Source organism: Corythoichthys intestinalis, chromosome 7 (genome assembly GCF_030265065.1).
Source record: "Corythoichthys intestinalis isolate RoL2023-P3 chromosome 7, ASM3026506v1, whole genome shotgun sequence".
Classification (NCBI taxonomy): Eukaryota; Metazoa; Chordata; class Actinopteri; order Syngnathiformes; family Syngnathidae; genus Corythoichthys; species Corythoichthys intestinalis.
The window spans coordinates 10,598,348-10,621,167 of record NC_080401.1 but is presented as its reverse complement, the minus strand read 5'-3'; the positions used below and the strand labels follow the sequence as shown (position 1 = coordinate 10,621,167).

Genomic DNA, 22,820 nt, shown 5'->3' with positions numbered 1-22,820 from the left:
AGGTGTTAGAATGGCCAAGTCAAAGTCCAGACCTGAATCCAATCGAGAATCTGTGGAAAGACCTGAAGACTGCTATTCACAAACACTCTCCATCCAACCTCACTGAGCTCGAGCTGTTTTGCAAGGAAGAATGGGCAAGAATGTCAGTCTCTCGATGTGCAAAACTGATAGAAACATACCCCAAGTGACTTGCAGCTGTAACTGGAGCAAAAGGTGGTGCTACAAAGTATTAACGCAAGGGGGCCGAATAATATTGCACGCCCCACTTTTCAGTTTTTTATTTGTTAAAAAAGTTTAAATTATCCAATAAATTTTGTTCCACTTCACGATTGTGTCCCACTTGTTGTTGATTCTTGATAAAAAATAAAAATTTTATATCTTTATGTTTGAAGCCTGAAATGTGGCGAAAGGTTGCCAAGGTTCAAGGGGGCCGAATACTTTTGCAAGGCACTGTATATATATATATATATATATATATATATATATATATATATATATATATATATATATATATATATATATATATATATATATATATATATATATATAAAGTGATTTTTTTTTTTATTAATCACGTTAAAATATTTGACACAATTAACGCACATGTCCAGCTCAGACAGATTTAAATGTCAGTAGAGTGAAAGGCCCACTTGTTAATTGTGTTTTATGGAGTTTTGCTGCCCTCTGCTGGCGTTTGGGTGCGACTGATTTTATAGGCTTCAGCACCCATGAGCATTGTGTAAGTAATTATTGACATCAACAATGGCGGGCTACTAGTTTATTTTTTGATTGAAAATTTTACAAATTTTATTAAAACGAAAACATTAAGAGGGGTTTTAATATAAAATTTCTATAACTTGTACTAACATTTATCTTTGAAGAACTACAAGTCTTTCTATCCATGGATCGCTTTAACAGAATGTTAATAATGTTAATGCTATCTTGTTGATTTATTGTTATAATAAACAAATACAGTCCTTATGTACCGTATGTTGAAAGTATATATCCATCTTGTGTCTTATCTTTCCATTCCAACAATTTATTTTACAGAATATATATATAATTTACAGGTTTGAATTGCGATTAATTACGATTAATTAATTTTTAAGCTGTAATTAACTCGATGAAAAATTTTAATCGTTTGACAGCCCTAATATGTGTGTATATATATACACACATATATGGCAGTCGATACGAACGCTTTCACGAGAATTTTGAAAAGATGGCAGAGCAACAAAAGAGACAAAAAGTTTTGTCTGAGGAGAGGAAAAAAGGAAGGCTACAACGATATACAGAATAAACGTTGGCTTGGCTTTCACTTGCTGGTGTGACGCCCCGCTTCCCCAAGAGAACTCGTACCCCAAGAGAACTCGTCAGCACTGATGAGTTCAGGTGGGTTGGGCGGTTTAGCCACACTAAGCCACATGGTTGCTAATCGTCATATGCAACATTAGCTACAAACAGAAATGTTGTTTCATCCATCTGCAGGCAACCAGGAGATTGATTTTTGACTGATTGATGATTTTACGACACTGTGCGAATGTGCGCTGCTCTTAACGGGAAACGTAGTCTTCTTTAAGGCAAAACACTACTGATTTTGTCCACCGGCGTTGCTAAAATCGACCAAAACGGAAAAGTTACCAAGTGTTGCTTTAAATAAAATTCAAATCGAATTCCTCATTCATAGTGTTATAGGATGTGCATGCAGAAACATAGTTGTTAAAATCAGTTACCATTCCCAGACTCAATTTTTCAAAATAAGGTCAAAATATGACACTGATTTCTTGTAAATTTGGTGATTCAAAACTAAGTCAGGCGGCACGGTGGCTGAGTGGTTAGCACATCTGCCTCACAGTTCTGAGATCAAGGGTTCAATCCCGGGCTTCGGCCTTCCTGTGTGGAGTTTGCATGCTCTCCCGTGCCTGCGTGGGTTTCCTCCGGGAACTCTGGTTTCCTCCCACGTCCCAAAAACATGCATGGTAGGCTGATTGAACACTCTAAATTGTCCGTAGGTATGAGTGTGTGCGTGAATGGTTGTGTGTCTCCTTGTGCCCTGCGATTGGCTGGCAACCAGTTCAGGGTGTCCCCTGCCTACTGCCCGTTGTTAGCTGGGATAGGCTCCAGCACCTCCGCGACCCTCGTGAGGAATAAGCGGCGTGGAAAATGAATGAATGAATGAAAAACTAAGTCAAAACTTACAACAACCAGCAAAACAACCTATTTACTCGAGTTTGCTCAGCGACAAATGTTAGTCTTTTAGAAGTGAACGTTTGTGGTAGACACACACCGATAACTGACAAATGACTTTTAAAAATGTGAGAGCACTCCCATGAGTATATTTTTTTTTGGTGCTTCAAGTTATATAATGTGTGATGTACTTGAGATAAGAAGCACAATAAACCACACACTTAAGCACCACCAGACTGACCAAAGACCAAAAGGCATAGTGCCACACTGCATTGAGATTTCCAAAATTTCCAAGGAAGGAAAAGTATTAGAACGAGAAAAATAAATTTAGCTACATGCTGTCTTATTTGCAATTGCATTCATCCATCCTTATTCTCACTAGGTTTGAGGTTTGGTCTCAACATTGGTAGGGACAAAAAACAGCATAATCCAATATACAGTGAATCCAATTCATTGATAGGCAAAATTATCAATGGAAAATAAAACAGTATTGACTTATATCAGTGTGTCACAATTATTCTCTGTTACGGCCCCCTCCAGAAAAACATAAACGTTTCGCGCCCCGTTCGCGTAATAGTTTAATTTGTTGGTACAATATCATTATAAATACTCCTTTGCATAACATTGTGTCCTTTTTATATCAAAGAAAAAAATGTAATATAGATACAGTACTTAGAATAAAGTATAACTTTATTAACATTGTTTTGTTTGTAAATGAAAAGACTTAAAAGGGCACCAATTTGCCTGAAATGAAATAAAAATACACTCCAGGTACATTTTTTTGACCATTTGATCCTGAAAATTAAAATTTTATAAAATCAATCAATAAAAATTAATTCAAATTGATTAGCAACAATAACTCATGAGAACATTATGCCAAAAAATGTGGCATAATGTGATTAAACAGTGTGATTAAACGACAGCGTGAAAGTTTTTATTTTTGCTGTAGGCAGTATCACCTACTTTGCTATGGTGTGCCATTACTTTGCAAGCACAGCCAAACTCAACAAAAGTGAAAGCTCCTTTGGGCTGTTTTAAGACCACATAAATAAAATAAAAATGAAATTTGGGGAGAAGGGGGTAAACCTCGGTTCACTACGTTTCTCACAGTTTAATTAACGTTAACAGTAGAAAACACATACAGGAGGACACTTTTAAGCAACTTCCTACTCGAGTTTTGCAGGTTAGCAAATACAGTACACACAAAAACCCTGATGCAGGTTGGACTTTGAGTGGCAAAATGTGTGTTCCCGACCGCCACAACATTGACTTCTTTATATATTACTTACAGTGGCTGGTGCTAGCCGAAAAAAAACTACCCTCTCTCTTCGAAGGGGGTATCGGAGGAGGCTTGTTGTCGACATCTGTTTCTGTCAGGGTACCGATATACCAGAAGTCATTATACAGTGCCTTGCAAAAGTATTCGGCCCCCTTGAATCTTGCAACCTTTCGCCACATTTCAGGCTTCAAACATAAAGATATGAAATTTAATTTTTTTGTCAAGAATCAACAACAAGTGGGACATAATCGTGAAGTGGAACTAAATTTATTGGATAATTTAAACTTTTTTAACAAATAAACTGAAAAGTGGGGCATGCAATATTATTCGGCCCCCTTGCGTTAATACTTTGTAGCGCCACCTTTTGCTCCAATTACAGCTGCAAGTCGCTTGGGGTATGTTTCTATCAGTTTTGCACATCGAGAGACTGACATTCTTGCCCATTCTTCCTTGCAAAACAGCTCGAGCTCAGTGAGGTTGGATGGAGAGTGTTTGTGAACAGCAGTCTTCAGCTCTTTACACAGATTCTCGATTGGATTCAGGTCTGGACTTTGACTTGGCCATTCTAACACCTGGATACATTTATTTTTGAACCATTCCATTGTAGATTTGGCTTTATGTTTTGGATCATTGTCCTGTTGGAAGATAAATCTCCGTCCCAGTCTCAGGTCTTGTGCAGATACGAACAGGTTTTCTTCCAGAATGTTCCTGTATTTGGCTGCATCAATCTTCCCGTCAATTTTAACCATCTTCCCTGTCCCTGCTGAAGAAAAGCAGGCCCAAACCATGATGCTGCCACCACCATGTTTGACAGTGGGCATGGTGTGTTCAGGGTGATGAGCTGTGTTGCTTTTTCGCCAAACATATCGTTTTGCATTGTGGCCAAAAAGTTCAATTTTGGTTTCATCTGACCAGAGCACCTTCTTCCACATGTTTGGTGTGTCTCCCAGGTGGCTTGTGGCAAACTTTAAACGAGACTTTTTATGGATATCTTTGAGAAATGGCTTTCTTCTTGCCACTCTTCCATAAAGGCCAGATTTGTGCAGTGTACGACTGATTGTTGTCCTATGGACAGACTCTCCCACCTCAGCTGTAGATCTCTGCAGTTCATCCAGAGTGACCATGGGCCTCTTGGCTGCATCTCTGATCAGTTTTCTCCTTGTTTGAGAAGAAAGTTTGGAAGGACGGCCGGGTCTTGGTAGATTTGCAGTGGTCTGATGCTCCTTCCATTTCAATATGATGGCTTGCACAGTGCTCCTTGAGATGTTTAAAGCTTGGGAAATCTTTTTGTATCCAAATCCGGCTTTAAACTTCTCCACAACAGTATCTCGGACCTGCCTGGTGTGTTCCTTGGTTTTCATAATGCTCTCTGCACTTTAAACAGAACCCTGAGACTATCACAGAGCAGGTGCATTTATACGGAGACTTGATTACACACAGGTGGATTCTATTTATCATCATCGGTCATTTAGGACAACATTGGATCATTCAGAGATCCTCACTGAACTTCTGGAGTGAGTTTGCTGCACTGAAAGTAAAGGGGCCGAATAATATTGCACGCCCCACTTTTCAGTTTTTTATTTGTTAAAAAAGTTTAAATTATCCAATAAATGTTGTTCCACTTCACGATTGTGTCCCACTTGTTGTTGATTCTTGACAAAAAAATTAAATGTCATATCTTTATGTTTGAAGCCTGAAATGTGGCGAAAGGTTGCAAGATTCAAGGGGGCCGAATACTTTTGCAAGGCACTGTATATTGCAAATAAGATTGCTTAAAAGTTGGTGGGGACAATTTGAGCATCCTAAACATTGGGACATTGGTAGTGTTATGTCCCTCCCATCGCTATGCAAACCTTCGCCCTTATTCGAGGTGATATTAAAGTCTCCATCTCCATTGCAGGGTACACGATGAACTGCTCGCCTTACAATCACTGAGAACAAAGAGACCAGCATTCACACCAATTTAGAGTATTCAGTTAATAAATACAATACAGTACTTGCATGGTTTTTTAAGGGTGTAAAATGAGAGAAAATCGGTATACCTATGCTTGCATGCAAACTCCACACAGAAAGGCCGAAGCCTCAACCTCTGAAATTGCAAACCAGCCGTCCACTGTATAGCCAGCAACGACATTTTTCTCTATTGCAGGGTGTACCAACTAAATTAGCAAGAAGTCCAGTAACTCGAGTATACACTCACCGGCCACTTTATTAGGTACACCATGCTAGTAACGAGTTGGACCCCCTTTTGCCTTCAGAACTGCCTCAATTCTTCGTGGCATAGATTCAACAAGGTGCTGGAAGCATTCCTCAGAGAGTTTGGTCCATATTGACATGATGTGTGATGATAAAGTGGCCGGTGAGTATATATATATATATGTATTAGGGCTGTCAAAATTATCGCATTAACGGGCGGTAATTAATTTTTTAAATTAATCACGTTAAAATATTTGACACAATTAACGCACATGTCCCGCTCAGGTTTATTGTTTTCTTGCCAGTTCAATATGGCTGCACGACGTCTCGGGCTGACGCCTACGTTGTAATGTTGTGCTTATATGATCCTTGGACAAGATTTGTCCGTAAGTATGGTTGTTGTAAAGAATGTACATATTATGTTAGTAAGCGAAATGTTATATTTTTTGTATGAGACACTTTTTGTTTATGTTTAGTGAACCTGTATAGCGTGCTAAGCTAATGTTGCTGCTAATGCAATGCTTGTTTACTTTTTTTTGTAGTTTTACGACGGTCTAAAGAGGACAATGGTTTGAGGCCATTTTATTAATAAATCAGATGCAAAAGCAAGAAGTCTGATTATTAAGGCGTCGTTCACTAGCTGTCTAGCTTTGGAAAAAGTAGACACTTTGGAGTGAGGACAGCATAGACAGATTTAAATGACAGTAGAGTGAAATGCCCACTACAGTCCTTATGTACCGTATGTTGAATGTATATATCCATCTTGTGTCTTATCTTTCCATTCCAACAATTTATTTTACAGAATATATATATAATTTACAGAAAAATATGGCATATTTTATAGATGGTTTGAATTGCGATTAATTACGATTAATTTATTTTTAAGCTGTAGTTAACTCGATTAAAAATTTTAATCGTTTGACAGCCCTAATATATATATATATATATATATATATATATATATATATATATATATATATATATATATATATATATATATATATATATATATATATATATAAATAAATGTTCACTTTAAAACATGAATAAGTTAGGAATTATACTAATTCTTTCACAAGGTTTTGATGAACATTACTTAAAGGTACTTCTGACTGGTTTATTATCAATCCTTGTCCTACTTGATCTCACTGCTGCCTTCGACACCATTTCTCACACAATCCTTCTCAACTGGCTCTCCCCTCTTGGTATCACCCACACACCCCGTTCTTAGTTCACTTCTTAATAGTATGAACGCACACAATTTGTCATTTTCGGCCCCCACAAATCCAAATCCCTCCCTGTCTCCACTACCGTGCCCCAGGGTTCCGTCCTGGGGCCGCTCCTCTTCATTGTTTACTTTCCACTCCTCGGTTCCATCTTCCGCAAACACAACATTCACTTCACTGCTACGCGGATAACACCCAGCTCTACATTTCTTCAAAACCAACCTCTTCCCTTCCACCCTCCTCCCTCACCCTCTGTTTAGAAGACATTAACTCTTAGTTCTTCTCCAACTTCCTCTTCCTAAATAGCTCAAAATCCGAAGTCCTCTTTGTAGGCAACGACGCCACGCTCTCTCATGACAATAATTTCTCTATTACCATCAACAATGTACCGATCTCTCCCTCTACTCAGGTTAAGAGTCTGGGTGTCATCCTCAACAGCACGCTCTCCTTCCGCTCTAATATCAATGACATCAACAGATCAGCCGACTTCCATCTTCACAATATTTCTCCCTTCTCTCACCCGCCATACCGCCACCACTGTAGTCTAGTCACTTCCCGGCTCGATTACTGTAACTCACTCCTTTTTGGTTTCCTAAATAAGTCCCTCCAGATCCTGCAGCTCCTCCAAAACTCGGCAGCACGCCTCATCATTTAGACCCCCACCACACACCAAATAACCCCCATCCTCCATCAACTTTACTGGCTCCCAGTCAAACAAAGAATCAATTACAAGATCCTAGTCATTACCTTTAAAGCACCCCATGGCCTGGCCCCTCCCTACCTATGCAATCTCCTCTGTATTAACCATCCCACCCATTCACTTCGCTCCTCCTCTATCCTCCACCTTTCGGTCCCCGTGTCCATTTCGCCACCTTCGGTACCAGAGCTTTTAGTTATTACGCCCCCAGCTCTGGAACTCCCTACCTCTCAGTCTTTGCTATATATTTACCCTCTCAATTTTCAAATCTGTTGTACTGTAATTATTTTCTGTATAAAAATTAATTTGGTGTTCAAAAGTATTTTTTCAAACTTGAGTCTTGAAAAAGAGGAGGTCTTCTTATAATCAAGGCCATCTTATATTCGGCCAAATACGAGTACCTAATTTTCGGACTATAAGCCGCTACTTTTTTCCCTCATTTTGAATCCTGCGGCTTACAGTCCAGTGCGGCATATTTGTTGATTTATTTGGGTTAACAGGTAACACTTTATTTGACAGCGGCATCATAAGACTGTCATAAGAACATCATAATTATGACGTGACACTATCATGGGCATTACTGAATGCTTATGACAGATGTCAATATGTGTCATGTGGCATATTATTTCACTAACTCCATTTATGTCCAGCTCAGATCTTTTACGGCCATTCAAAAGTGAGATAATTTGCTGGATAACACTAACCGACCTCTATTATAAGCATTCATTAATGCTTATGACATTGTCATGTAATAATTATGACTGTCATATGACAGTATTATGGCATCACTATCCAAGAGAATGTTACCAAATACCATAACTAGCAATTAATGAAACAACTGGAACAGTAACTGAAGAAATAATTAGCGCAGAACATGACTGTTATTTACATCTGTATCGCCGCAATGCATGCTAGGAGGAATGTTGGATGACAACAGTGTTGAAAGCAGGTGGCAGCAGAGGTTGACTGTATCCCCCAAGGGAGCAGTGATGGCCAAATGAAGCTTTTAGAAACAATAAGGCTTTCCACCCAATTTGTTCAAAGCTTAATGGTGGTTCATTTGGTCTCATGACAGTCTTATGATGCCATTGTCAAATGAAGTGTTACCAGTTAATATCTTTTGGTGTAAATATCCCATAATACAATGATGACAACTGCGGCTAATAGTCCAGTGTGGCTTATCTATGAACAAATGCCGTTTTCATCACAAATTTGGTGGGTGGCGGTTTATAGTCAGGTGTGCCTTATAGTCCAGAAATTACGGTACTTTCATCCTGCTTTTAATCTGATTTTATGATGGTTTTGTTATTGTTGTTGAGCTACTGTGTTCCCATCTTTCATGTAATGCCTCTTTGCGTGTCGTGAAAAGCACTCTAGAAATAAAATGTATTATTATTATTATTATTATTATTATTTAGAGTTTATAGTGTTAATGTAAAATACGTTTCTACCCCATGTATGCTCCACCAACCCTGATCAGTACACAGAACCTTGACATTTCAATTGAGACTGTCCCAATAAGCCATTTTTTTCTTCGCTTCAATAGTGAGTCGAACGGGTCGAACACCCTGGGCGACATCCACACGCATCCCAGCGGCTGTTTCACCTGGGCTACGCCTAGTGTCCGCTTGGCCAAAACACAGTACATTTGAGCTGGTAACTGTTCAAAACTTATCACAGCTTCTGCGGACAATAGTACGGTGGCCGAGAGGTGTCAGGCGAAATGTAAAGTCCAAACACTTTGCAAATGGAAAAAAGCACGAACCCCAATTGCAAACGCTTTGCAAAAGGAAAAAGCAGGAATGCTAACTGCCTCAACATGATCCCCAATTCCCGTGATTTGCCAATTTGCAATCACGCTTTAGAAATTGGAGATCGTGTTGTGGCAGTTTGCATTCATGCTTTTTTCCTTTTGCAAAGCGTTTGCAATTGGGGTTTGTGCTTTTTCCTATTTGCAAAGTGTTTGGGCTTTGCATTTCTCCTGACACCTCTCGGCCACCGTACAATAGGCTTCCGCCACAGCCCAAACTCCAGTAAAACCTGAACAAGCACGCTATTCTTAACACACAGGCTGCGGTTATGCTTTAGACCAAGAGTGGCATTAACAAATGGCACCTTTTAGTACAGTATTCATTTGTTTTGTGCAAATATTGACATTTCACATCCTAGAGAAGTAATTACACCCTTCATAACAAAAGGTACATATAATTTACCTCCTCTCAGAAAACTGATTTAGCTTGTAAGTGCATTATATGCGCACTGACACAAACCTTTTACCACCTTTGTGTTTCACTTGTGAAGTGCAACAGACAGCAAACATGGCACCTTAACAAGCATACTGTGCATTTTCAAAAATAAGGATATCTGGCGGACTATTTTTTAAGGTAGGGAGTGTTTGTAAACTCGCTGATATCACCAGTGCTGCGATGTGTTGCGAGCTAATACTCTCCTTTGTGTTTACTCATTTGTTGTTTTCTCGTTAATGATCCTGACGAATAATTTGCGTCCAAAGTTTTGTGCTTTGTTTCGTAATGCCGCCTAATGTCGGCACTTTTAACAAGCGCAAAAGACTCGTTGCCCTGTAGAACTAACAGCAAACAAAATTGAAAGCATAAGCTTCATGATGCAGTTTTCAGAGTCCACTTTTCTCATCTAAGACAACACCATAATTCAGTCAAGTTTCTCACTGCATGCACCGTGAAAACAACGGCACAACATTTGTAACCGCTTGGGAGGTCTACTCAGAGCCACGTAGAAAGAGAGCGACACTCCCATCCGTTGTATGATTTTACTTCTGGAGATTGGAGCCTCATAACATTGCTTCGATGAGGGCGGACCCCGTTCAATTGAATGGCTGGCTGTCAAATATATTCGAAGTATGTTTTTATTTTTAGGACAGTTGTTACATTTTCATGATGCACATCATGCTGCTGCTTGTGCTGGGGACAGCTGCTGGTGCCTGCTGATGGTGACTGCTGGCTGTGGCCACTGAGCCCATGGCTTACCATTACCATCCATTTTTTTCTTCTGCTCTTTGTCCTTGGGGAAACCATACATACAATAGCTCTTTTGAGACCGATTGGTACATCCAAATACTGTACATCCAACCATCAGGTGTAAACAGTGAACCATGATGCCAATTTCACTGTTAGAATCCCACTGCAGGCCTGTATGCCTTTTCCTTTTTTTTCCCTCCCAGCCATCAACACTAATTCCACACACTTGTCCTGCACACCTGGTCATTACCACAGCCCACAGCCCTTTGCTCCATTGTGAGTTTGTTAGCCCTCACTGCAACATACGAGCACTTCTAGTTACCCTGTCTTGCCTGATTTTGATACCTTTTTTGACCTTGTGGTTTTTTGTCTCTAGCCTGCTCCTTGTCTGTACTTCTGCCTCGTTTCTGCGACCTGCTACAGGACCGGATCTTGATTGCCTCTGCCTGGGCCCTCGCCTTGCTCGTCCCCCCTGCTCGAACACCCCTCCGTGCCTCACCAAGAGCCAAGACTTCTCCTTCCGAGATCATTGTCAATAAATCTGTTCTGAGCACTGCAATTTTGGGTCCGTTTGTTCCCTGATCCCTGCCATTCACCAATTGTTTAATAAAAAAACAAAATATAGTTTTCTTTATCAAAGGGGAATCACTTGTTATCCTTCAATATATTACCACAGGTATTTAAGTCTAGAAATCTAGACATTCTCTGGAACAAACAGTATTCTAACATATAAATTTTCTTCCATTTGAATGTAAAAGTTGATTTTCCATGCTAATGCTAACACAAAAATGAACTTTCCGTCTATATCATGGGAAAGTTCTCTTCTGCGTAACAGTTTACGTAGTTTTCAGTTGTCAACTTACCACAGCAAATGTAAAACTAGCATTTACAAATCTATTATAATGCAATGACATAATCAACACATCAGTACTTAGATACGTGATTTTATCTATTTTTTCACCTTGAATATCCGAATCAACGCAGTCAGTTCCATAGAAAACCTTTACAGTTTTACTTGTGCTTGTTTTACCTTCGGCGAGATCACAGAGTGTCACTACTCTCTTTCTACATGGCTCTTGGTCTACCCACCTAGGCTGCCACTCCTAGGACCCAGAGTCACACTTAGCCGTCTTAGCGCGCGCCTATTCAAAAATGTCATTTGGTAGGAAAATTGCCTTTATTACAGTTTTTCTCAATTGCTTTGATACGTTTCTGAGCTCAGACATGAGATTCGCAAAACTACTTGTTCAATCCTCTAGACATCGCATCACTAGTGCACATCAAAAAAGCAGTTTCTCATTCCTTTAAGCAAGTTGCAGATGTTTTTGTGCATCCATGCAAAATATTTTGTACAATTCTCTTCTGTTTCCTACATTATCAGTTGCATCTGCCATGATCGTCAAGATGGATTATCATGGGTCTCTATTGAAAAGTTTCACCACTCAGAACATCTAGTCCTGCATAAGCCTTTACATGTAAAATAAATGAACATGTTGTCACAATATGTCAACATGTGTGTGCTTATTTCTGAACATTTTCAATCCTTTTTTTATGTTACTTATTTTAACCTGCCAACCTGCATTCAAGAAGATTCTCTCCGCGCTTATTAGCAAGAGAAGACATCTATTGTGATGTGGATGAAAATTTGTGGCCAAACGGACAGGAACGTTAAGATGTGTAGAAAGAATGGGTAAATAATCCTAGACAGCATTTGAAGTTATACCGATTGTCTTATGTTCACATTTCTAATTTTGCTTTTATTTTATATTTCTTTGTGATACTCAGTGCTCTTTTGCTTTCTGTATTGCAATGACATGGTCTGTCAAGACAAGTAAAAGTGTAAACTGAATCTTGTCCAGTCTCTTGCAATCAATCTCCCACACAAAAAAGGTGTGACTTGCAATTTTCATCAAAACATACGTACACCATCTTCAGCATCACAGCCTTCCACCAGAATAACTGTTCAATTGCTAGCATGACTAAGCAATTTGACCTTCTTGTCTGTACACAATAAAACAGAGACTTGTCATTCCGACAGCACTGACATGTTCACTGACACAGAAATGTAATTTCGAGCAATAGACGAAGTATTTTGCACAAAAAACTGGCTTTGGCAGGTAATCCATGTTGTTTTGCTACAACCCCTAGCAAAAAGTTTGGAATCACCAGTCTCGGACTAGCACTCACCCAGACATTTTATCATGTAGAACAAACTCAGACAAAAAGCTTGAAAATTAATGAATTAGTTCAAAAGTGCAACTCTTTAGCTTTCAGAAACACCAACATAAATGAACAAAAAACAATGTGGTGCTCAGTAAATGTTAGTTTTATAGAGCAAGTGCAAGGAAATATATATGGAATCACTCCATTCCAAGGGGAAAAAAAACAAAGAAATAACAATCAAAACACATATTTAGTATTTAGCAGCTATTTAGTAGCACTGCCTCTGGCTTTTATGATAGCTTGCAGTCTCTAAGGTATGGACTTGACGAGTATTCCTTATCACTTTGGTGCCAACTCTCTTTGATTGCTGTTGCCAGGTCATCCTTGCTGGTCGGAGCCTTGCTGTGGACAATTCTTTTCCATTTCCACAACAGGTTTTTAATAGGGTTGAGATCTGGGCTATTTGAAGGCCATTGCATTGACTGGATGAGTCTTTCTCCAAGGAATGCTTTAACAGTTTTAGCTCTGTGGCATGATGCATTGTCATCTTGGAAAATGACAAACATATTTTCAATTGAAGGAATAAGAAAGCTGTCTAACTTTTCAATGTATACTTGTGCATTTATTAAAGATTTAACCACAGCCATCTCCCCAGTGCCTTTGCCTGACATGCAGCCCCATATCGTCAAGGACTGACAGAATTTTGATGTTTTCTTCAGGCAGACATCTTTGTAAATCTCACTGGAACATCACCAAACAAAAGTTCCAGCATCATCACCTTGTCCAATGCAGATTCTTGACTCTTGACACCTTATCCAATGCCGATTCAGGCGACCACTGCTTTTATGTCGGGCTCAAATGTTTTCCAAGCAGGTTGGGGAGGTAAAATCACTGAACACACACCACACCATAGAATAATCATTCAGAATAATCTTGGAGGGACATCCAAGCCCCTGTTGACTTTGAGAGGTGGCGAAAAGCTTAGTCCAATTATCATTATTGTTTTTATATGTTGATCAAACATAAACACTATTAATGATTTTGAAAATAGCAGCTGGAAATTGCCTATTTTGATTCCACAGTTGAATTTCAACATGACTAAACCATTCTCACATTTTATTTATCTTTGTCGTAGAAAAGAAATGAAAGGCCCAATCCGAAAGGGCGTTGAGGGGGGAGTAAAGGCTGTGACGATAAACGGAATTTCCACATTCACATCTTTTGAATACATACTTTGTATCTCAGGCTTGGTTAAAAAATGAGAGGAAGATCGCCGTATGCAGAATTTGCATATTCGTCTCTGACAGTTGGGCTTATTTGGTGCCCCATTTTAGAGTGATGTGTGTGAAAAATATCCACTTAACCATATCATCTTGACTGATCGGCACTCATAAACCAGGCAATAGGCTGAGAGAGGAGGATAACACTAATGTGGCCTCAAATTTCTATGCAGGACTAGTTAATGCCATTCACCGAGGAAGGTAGCTGATCGACTGGGGAGCAGAGAGAAGGAAGGGAAGGAGATGGACATTAAGTGGCCTTCAGAGTCCGCGGCCGCCGATTTAAAAGCCAATTACTTCTCTAATGGAGTTAATACCAAAGATGAGATGGGAGGAAAGGGAATAGCGAGGATGCGTGACAGTGAGACAAACTGCAGTGGAGAGAACGATTAATATTTGTTAATCTGATGGGAAAATCATTAAGCATCAAACATACTGCAATGCATCAGGATAGAAATCAAAATGAGACTTAGCAGCAAAGAAACATGGCGCAGATATCTCGGTCTCATGATCCATAGTGTTAGAATGCAGATTATAACTGTGATCTCTGGGCTTATAAACGATTTAGCCAATTACCAACGTTATCTAAAAACGCTTTAATTTACCATTCAGAGCTGCCACAGGGGCCCTCAGAGCTGTCAATGAGGGTGATTAGAGCCCAGATTGCAGCTTCTGAGGGCCCAAACATCTGCTGCCAGATTGACTTGGAGATGTCAACGCAGGAAAAGAGCTCCTCTTCAGAGCCTGGCATCTGATTAGCAAGGAGAAGACAGGGAGAAGGGGAGGAGATAAAGAGGATGAGAATGGAGTGGAAAGAAGTGGAAAGACCTGTGTTGGTTGCCTGCCAGCGAGTGCAGCGACAAGGAAGGCCCATCTGTGTGCCCTCTTACTCAAGGCATGGCAGATGTAGTCGCAGATTGATTTCCATTCAGCTGTCATGATACCCATGCGCACACACACACACGCAGAAAATCATGGTGTTTGATAGCTCCGTCAAGTACCCAGGCTGCTGTTGGCTGTCACTTTGCCAAGCTTTTTCTCTCCTTCCTGTCATTTCCTCATTCTCCAGTCCTCCCTCTCTCTTCCTCCGCCTATCTCCGTCAGCGAGTACAAGCAGCATCTAAACGACACATCTGGTGCTCAAATTAAATCATTTACCATCCATAGAGAAACGAGACGTTTACTGACAATACAGCCGGTGGGGAATCAGTGCGCTTTCTCTCATACAGCTAACACTATCTTCTCGACTGGCATCTGATTAGAAGTCAATACAGAGGTACTTTTTTGCAGCATGCTGTTAATGAGAGGATTGAGAATGTAATGGAGTGGGATGATCTCTTGCCATTGGTCTTTAACTCTACCTTGTGTCTCTCGTAACATAGTACCCACTTCTCTCATTGTCAGGTAAGTCATATAAAATTTTGTTTGATGCCATGCTATTGGTCCGAAAATACAATTTTCTTGGAAAACAATCTAATGAATCGAAAGCAAGTTTTTAGACTGTTTCAATAACTAAATGTACATACAGTTGACCCTCATGATACAAGCCCAATCCGTTCTATTACCAAGCTCGTAACATAAATGTACGCCTATAATGAATTGATTTTCTCCATTACAAAAAAAATGAATTTGAACTAGCTTTGCTTTCACTGGTTAACCCCTTGGGGTCCTGTTGATTTGGAGATATTATATGGTCACCTCCTGTTAATATCAGGTCATTTCCTCTTGATATTTTGACGTACATGGCCGTCAACGGCATATTTGACGTACATGTCAATGGCATCAACTTACATATGCGTCAATGGAATCTAAGTATATTGGAATAGAGAGGGAGAGAAGGATGTATGGATGTATAGATGTATAGATAGATAGATAGATGTATAGATAGATAGATAGATGTATAGATGTATAGATAGATGTATAGATAGATGTATAGATAGATGTATAGATAGATAGATAGATAGATAGATAGATAGATAGATAGATAGATAGATAGATAGATAGATAGATAGATAGATAGATAGATAGATAGATAGATAGATAGATAGATAGATAGATAGATAGATAGATAGATAGATAGATAGATAGATAGATAGATAGATAGATAGATAGATAGATAGATAGAGAGTACACCCCTCACATTTCTGGGACAACGCTGACAAAATGACACTTTGACACAATCAAAAGTAGTCTATGTGCAGCTTATATAATAGATTCATTTATTTTCCCTTCAAAATAATTCAAAATATAGCCATTAATATCCAAACCCCAGGCAACAAAAGTGAATACACTCCTTTGAAAAAATGTACATACCTGACTGTCCAAATTGAGTACTGTATGTATGATCTTTATTCCGGAATCTCACAGTGGGTCCATAGCATACTGCTTGTCATTTTTCCTCCAAAATGTCATGTGACTCGTTACAGGAGTGCTGTCAGCATTGCTGCAGAGATTGAAGAGGTGGGGTCAGCCTGTTAGTGCTCAGACCATACGCTGCAATCTACATCTAATTGGTGTGCATGGCTGTCACCCCAGGAGGAAGCCTCTTTTGAAGACGGTAAACAAGAAAGCCCGCCCGTCTCATCAGACCATAGGACATGGTTCCACTAATCCATGTGCTTTGTTGACATGTCTTCAGCAAACTGTTTGAGGGCTTTCTTGTGTACCACCTTCAGAAGAGGCTGCGTTCTCCTCAGACATATCCTACCATGTTAGCTGCAAAACAACTGCAAGCCGCTCTCTGTTTATGTCTTTGCCGTGTAACAAAGCATTATTTTACGCCATATTTGTGGTGACCGTGTGGCAGCTGCGCGCTCCTCCGACATCGGCCGATTTGTCCGGCGGTACTCTCCAGCTGCTTCCCCGGCGAGCTCTCCTGTCCGTAGCAGGGCAACTAGCTGCAACTTGCTCGTCGCCGGGTGGTTTGCCGATCGGCAAAGCCAATCGACAACCCCGGCGCCATATGACACGATCCAAGCTAGTTTTGTGGGATTTTTCGCTTTCAAAAGTGAAAATAAGACTTTGAGACGTCACTGGGTTCGGGTTATCATGTCGGCTAGCTGTCACACCTCTTGGTTTGTTTACATTCTTCGAAGCCGGAGCAGGGCCATGACAAAAGCCTGACTAACTACAGTGGCATAAAATATCGTCGAGAGGTGCAACAGTAAAGGTGAAGTCGACAGTTTTGAACCATTATGGAGTAATTTTGCTTGTCGTACTGCATAAATGCATTGTTATTTCATATTCTATTTTGCACAAGACTGTTATTTGTCACGACCATACCAATTATTTGATAAAAAGAATATCCTTTAAAAATATTGGAGTAGAGAGACTTAAACAATGACATTTCTCTGTTTGTCGCATTTTCCTCGTTCTGAATAATCCCCCCTCAATGGGCTGAATTGTAGATCAGATGAAACCATTACCCTGCTGACGTCATCCATCTGTTGGGGACGCTAGAGCCCTATAATGGTCGCCGTGGCTAAACGGTGGATTAAAACACTAATTTCTCGTCATCTGTGCTTTGCCAAATTGTTGTATATGTCAAATTGTCTCAAAATATGATTCTAATTCACATAATAAGGCTATTTAAGACTTTTTTTTTATCCTGTCGTACACACTTTAATGTCTTTAAGTGACGCTTTAATTGATTTTGCTTCCACTGTCCGCTACAAACATTTTTAGTCACAGTAAACAGAGTGGTCTTTCCTCATCTCTCATTGTATTAAAAGTCAAAGCCAAAAGCCAAACGGCACATTCTCGTCGGGACACTCCCAAGCCGAACATGGAGCTTCTCGGCGGATACGTGAAAATCGGAGAAGACAGTGGGTGGCCCAGCCCGAAAACGGTGCACAGCTTCATATTCGTATCCGTTTGCTGTGTGCTCTTTTTTGGTTCAAATTTACTGCGCACACTCTGAAAATGAGAGTGCCGCTGCCACCCACTTAGTGGATGTGCGAGAGCGTACGGCACAAATGCTATTTTTAGACCGTGACGTCGCCATCTCAACCCGGAAGTGGGTCAATATAGACACGCTCTCGCATACAACTCATGTTATTACTAATGTTGCACCGATACCAGTATCGGCAGGGGGCGCCAATCCGGCACGAAATGGTGGTATCGGTATCGACGAGTACCAACAAATAGGGTGCCGATACCATTTACTGGCATCATTTTAACGCAGCTGTACTGTCCTCACCAAGACGCTACGGCTCAGTCCTGGCTATACAGCTAGCTAAACTCCCACATGACGTTGCAGGACATCGGTATGATTGCTTGACTTAATTTTGCCATTGATCCTAATGTCATAACTTGAAAAATGAAACAAACAACTTCGTCCTCAGTAACAAACATGTTCGCAGCAACGCAAATCTGCGATGATTAGCTGCTAATACAGTTATGACATTCACAAACGGTTAGCATGCATTCGCTAGCATCCGCACATCATTCAAACAACTACACAACTGGCTTTAAGTGTCCTATCGCGAGTGGAAAAACACAATAATACAAAAGACGATACATACAGGTGTGGTTTTTTTTTTGTTTGTTGTTTTTTTTTTTCCCAAACGGAATGGTTATTCCGCTGGATTCTGCTTGTAATCTTTCAAAAAAGAACATGCCGAATAAACACTGCTGCTATGGAACCTACTGCACAGCCAGGTATAGGTATCTGGGCCAAAAAAATGTTATCAGTGCAAAACTAGTTATTACTGCTTTTTTTTCTGCCGGTAGTAAAAAAAATATCCCTAATAAACACTGCTGCAATGGAACTTATAGAAACGACTCTAGACATTACGACATATGAAGGATGTTTTCTTCATACATTTCCCAAAGCCAAAAAAGAGGAAAAAATTTGAACAATGGATCAACTTTTGCGGACATCCAAAAGACCAGTTTAACGCCAGCAAGGTAAAGCCATTCACCTTCATGTGCAGTAAACATTTTGTTGGGGGACATGGTCCTACAGAGGACGAAGAGGTAAGGTATTTTCATATTTTTACTTATTTCTCAGTGTGGCATTTTGCCGTGCTGCTTCTGTCTGACAATGAATGACCTGAAAAAAATTAAAACGGTATCTGACTGCCACTGTTGTTACCTTTTCTGTTGTTAAAAAAAAAACAATTTTAGCAAGGGAGAAGTGTAAATAAATTATAGAATTAGGATTTGTTATTAATGAAAAAATTAAAAGTGTCTCTTTGGCTGTCACTGAGTAGCATTTGTGATCGCTACACAAAAATAGCAATGTAAATTACCCCCAAGAATGGTCAGTGACGTAAGACAACCAGAGGATATAATAAATACGAAAGACAGGGCATATGGTGGTAAAGGACAGATTGTTGAAACAGTCATTGTCAGTGGCGTAAGGCAATGCACACAAGAAAACGGTGTCGATAAAAAAGCTACCTCTGGATCAGGTCGGCTCTTTTTTCCGTCTTTTTCAGCCCTCGCCACTCAAGCCATCTCTTGAATTGAACATTTTTATGTTCTTCCACATCTTTACCAGTGAATTTGGCATCAGGGACATCATTTTCGTACAAAATTGGTAGGTTTAGCTCAGTAAACATCTCGTTCGTAGCCTATTTACCTGCATTTAGCATGCAACGTCATGAATATTAATGAGCAAAAGTGACATGTTGCGTGCGGTACGCCATTACACTTTATTCTAGTACAGCAAAAAAGTATGTTCTTCGAGGTCACATGCGCCACCCCTGGCATTGCCCAACTATTTGAGAAGTACTGCAGTAGTGCTAAGTGCTAAAAAAAAAAATTGAAAAAAAAAAAAAGAATTCTCACCAGTGCCCCGTTGTGCCCCAGTATTGTATTAGGTGTAGAGACGCCCCTGCGTAGACCGTTTATTTTTTTATTATTTTTTTAATTTTTTTTTAAACTGTTTGAGACTAAGCGCGGGTATTTTAATTTATTTTAAAATGCATGCATTGGTCTTGTGAAATTAAAGCGCAATTCTGATTAATTTGAAGAAACAGGTATTTTATTTTAGATTTGCATTTAATACTCTTTTGAAAGTGCAATCTTAGCAAGCCAAAATAATTGTGATTGCAAGCATTAACACTTGTTTCTTCGTTTCACATCTCCTTAAATTTTTTCTGCAATGCATTGAATGTTTGTAATCCGATTACTCATTTAAAATAACTAATCGATTAATTAATCTATTACTTAAATAATCGAAAGCTGAAACCCTAATACAGTGCATTACCGTTGACTTAGTCCCATTACAAAGGACAATTCATGACACTGAACAGGTTATATTTTCATTATCTACTAATACTGACACAAAAAAAAAGAACAAAAAAAGAGAGTAAGAGAATGAGAGAGAAATAAATATTTTCCACTCTCTTGCAATCAAATTCAGCTTCCCACTTTCTTTATGGTTTAAAAATTAAAGAATGAGAATGTGTCATCTAAGGAATATAAAGATGAGTGTGACATAAAACTGTTGACCAGTAGCCTAGCCTGGGAATGAACCGACTCTTGTGAAATCCCTGCAAAATATGGGAATTATGGTCATCCATCAATATAGTCGCACAGCACGGGCCTTTGTATGTTTCTGCCCTGAGCTTGACGGCTCTGCTGGCTACTGGAGAGACTATGTAATGTGTGTTTGAGAGAAGAAAGACAGACAGTTGAAACTGTCAAACAGTTCAAGTCTGTGCATACATGTGTATGTGTGTGTGGGGAAGGGAGGGGGTGTAGGGCAGCAGTTGACCCGGTGTCATTTAGCGGGCCCTTATCGTTCCATTCCCTAGGGCGAGGCGGACTGAAACATTAAATCATTTCATTCATTTGAACTGATCATACTGTTTCTCCCTCCTTCAAATGTCTAATAGCTTAGGCTGCCTGCTGTTTTGCTGACATGTTTCTAAAAAAATGGATCAAAGTAGCTTGAATTTAAAGTAGTCAGTGACAAAATAAAAAACAACGAACAGGATATTTCATATAGTAATTACTGATATTTAAAAAAGTAGTTTACTTGAACAACTGATGGACAAATAATGTGCTTATTGTTCAGTATCATGCTTGTGTCAAGATTGATTTGATATTATTCCATTGACATTAAAACAAACCTCCCAGTCATTTTAGCCTAACATACTCTCTCAAACCGTTGTATTTGGGGAAAATTACCAACATACTGTCATAATTTACTTAAAGCGGAAATTCAGAATTTTTGAATTTATGCTTAATCTTCGAGTTAGCATGGTTTTAATTCATCGGTTGAGTTGATTTCAACAAATTCAGTGCAGTTTGTGAGATATTCATTTGTTTCCGGGCTCCGGAGTGGCTAAGCTAGCGCGAGTCAAGGGTGCCTGCGTAGCATGCCAATATAAAATGATATTAACTGATCTAACATAGCTAAGGCGGAAAACACAGACAAGACTGAAAAAGCAGTTTCTGCTCTTGCACCGCACTTTAAAATAAACTGCTGTATTTTAAGCCAAAAGAACTGTTGTGTTTGATAGAACAATATATCTATAGGCTGCCATAGCAAATTCATGGCGCATTAAGCCATGAATTATATTGGCTTATATATTTACATATTTTTAATTTGTCCGTTTTACCCTGGAAACCCGTTTACAGATGTCGCGCAACCGCTTTTGTTTCAACCTAGCCATAAAAAGAAGATAAGTGTTCGTATTTATTATTCGAAATGTCTGTCATTTTTAGCTTAGAATCATTAATTAATGTCTAATATTTAGTTTAAATAGAAAAAGAGACTTCGAAAAATTATTCACTCGCATATTTTAAACTTTTAAACAAATTACGTCACAATGAAAAAATTGGCGTCTGTAAATAAGTCACAGATATCTACCTCATAACTATCGCTTAACTGTATTTTTTTCGTTACTGTCGCATTTTCCCAAATATATTAGATGATAAATAATCGATCCATTCAAAGTAAAATTGAAAAAAAAAAAAAAAAAAAAAACGTTCAAAAGGTTAAATATATGAAAATGAAAATCTTGACCACCTTGATGTCTACGATTTCTGCATCGCGACCCTTGTTATGTTACCATGTTTCACCCATAAAATCCCCCCAAAATCCGGCTGTATCCATTCACACTTTTGTCTTGACACTCGGTGAGACATACTATATGGAGTTTTTGGATCGAAACAAGGTAGGTACACGATAATATCTCGTTAAAATCTTGGCGTCTTTAATTATGCTCGTGCGTGCTCTCACCTCCAGTTAGGGTTTTGCTGTTTAAAAATTTTTTTTTTTTTCCTGTTCAAAACTTTTTCTTCCCCCAGAAAATTGAGATTTTAAACCTTCCAATGATGTATCACAAGTGCATATTGGACAATTTGGAAATTTGGCCAAATTGGGGGTATCAGAGCGGAACTTCAAGTCACCGGAGTGTTTTCCGCCATACATAAATTCAAAATGCAGATCATTGTTCGAAATACCCATACGGCCAAAACATGTCACACCAAACTGCTGTAATTCTTTTCATTCTACAGGACTATTTTTTTGGGGATGCGTAATTCGACCACAGTAGAGAGGAGTGCTTTGGCCACTCGTACTTAGTCTGCTGGGTAGTCCCTTTTGTTCCCACAGAAAAAAAAATCAGCAGTGAAAAAAAAAAACATGTGATGTATCACTCCGCCCTGCTCACCTGCAGAGCTGCTGGATTACAAATCCTGCTGTTCATACTACAATTATTGACATACAATGGTAAATTTAGATAACTTTATCCGGAAAACATAACCAACATTATTGACTGAAAGGGTTATCGGTGATTCTCATGCTTGCATATGTTGTTTTTTATTGATATGCTAAGC

The 22,820-nt window shown here is 39.3% G+C and overlaps 1 long non-coding RNA gene across 1 annotated transcript in view; it reads right to left on the bottom strand.

Moving 5' to 3' along the window:
- The window catches only part of LOC130918752 (uncharacterized), a 39,796-nt gene that overhangs the window by 3,956 nt on the left and 13,020 nt on the right, over positions 1 to 22,820 (bottom strand). The window contains exon 2 of the long non-coding RNA XR_009063828.1: positions 16,338 to 16,467. This is a non-coding gene — a long non-coding RNA (uncharacterized LOC130918752). The remainder of the gene's footprint in view (positions 1 to 16,337; positions 16,468 to 22,820) is intronic.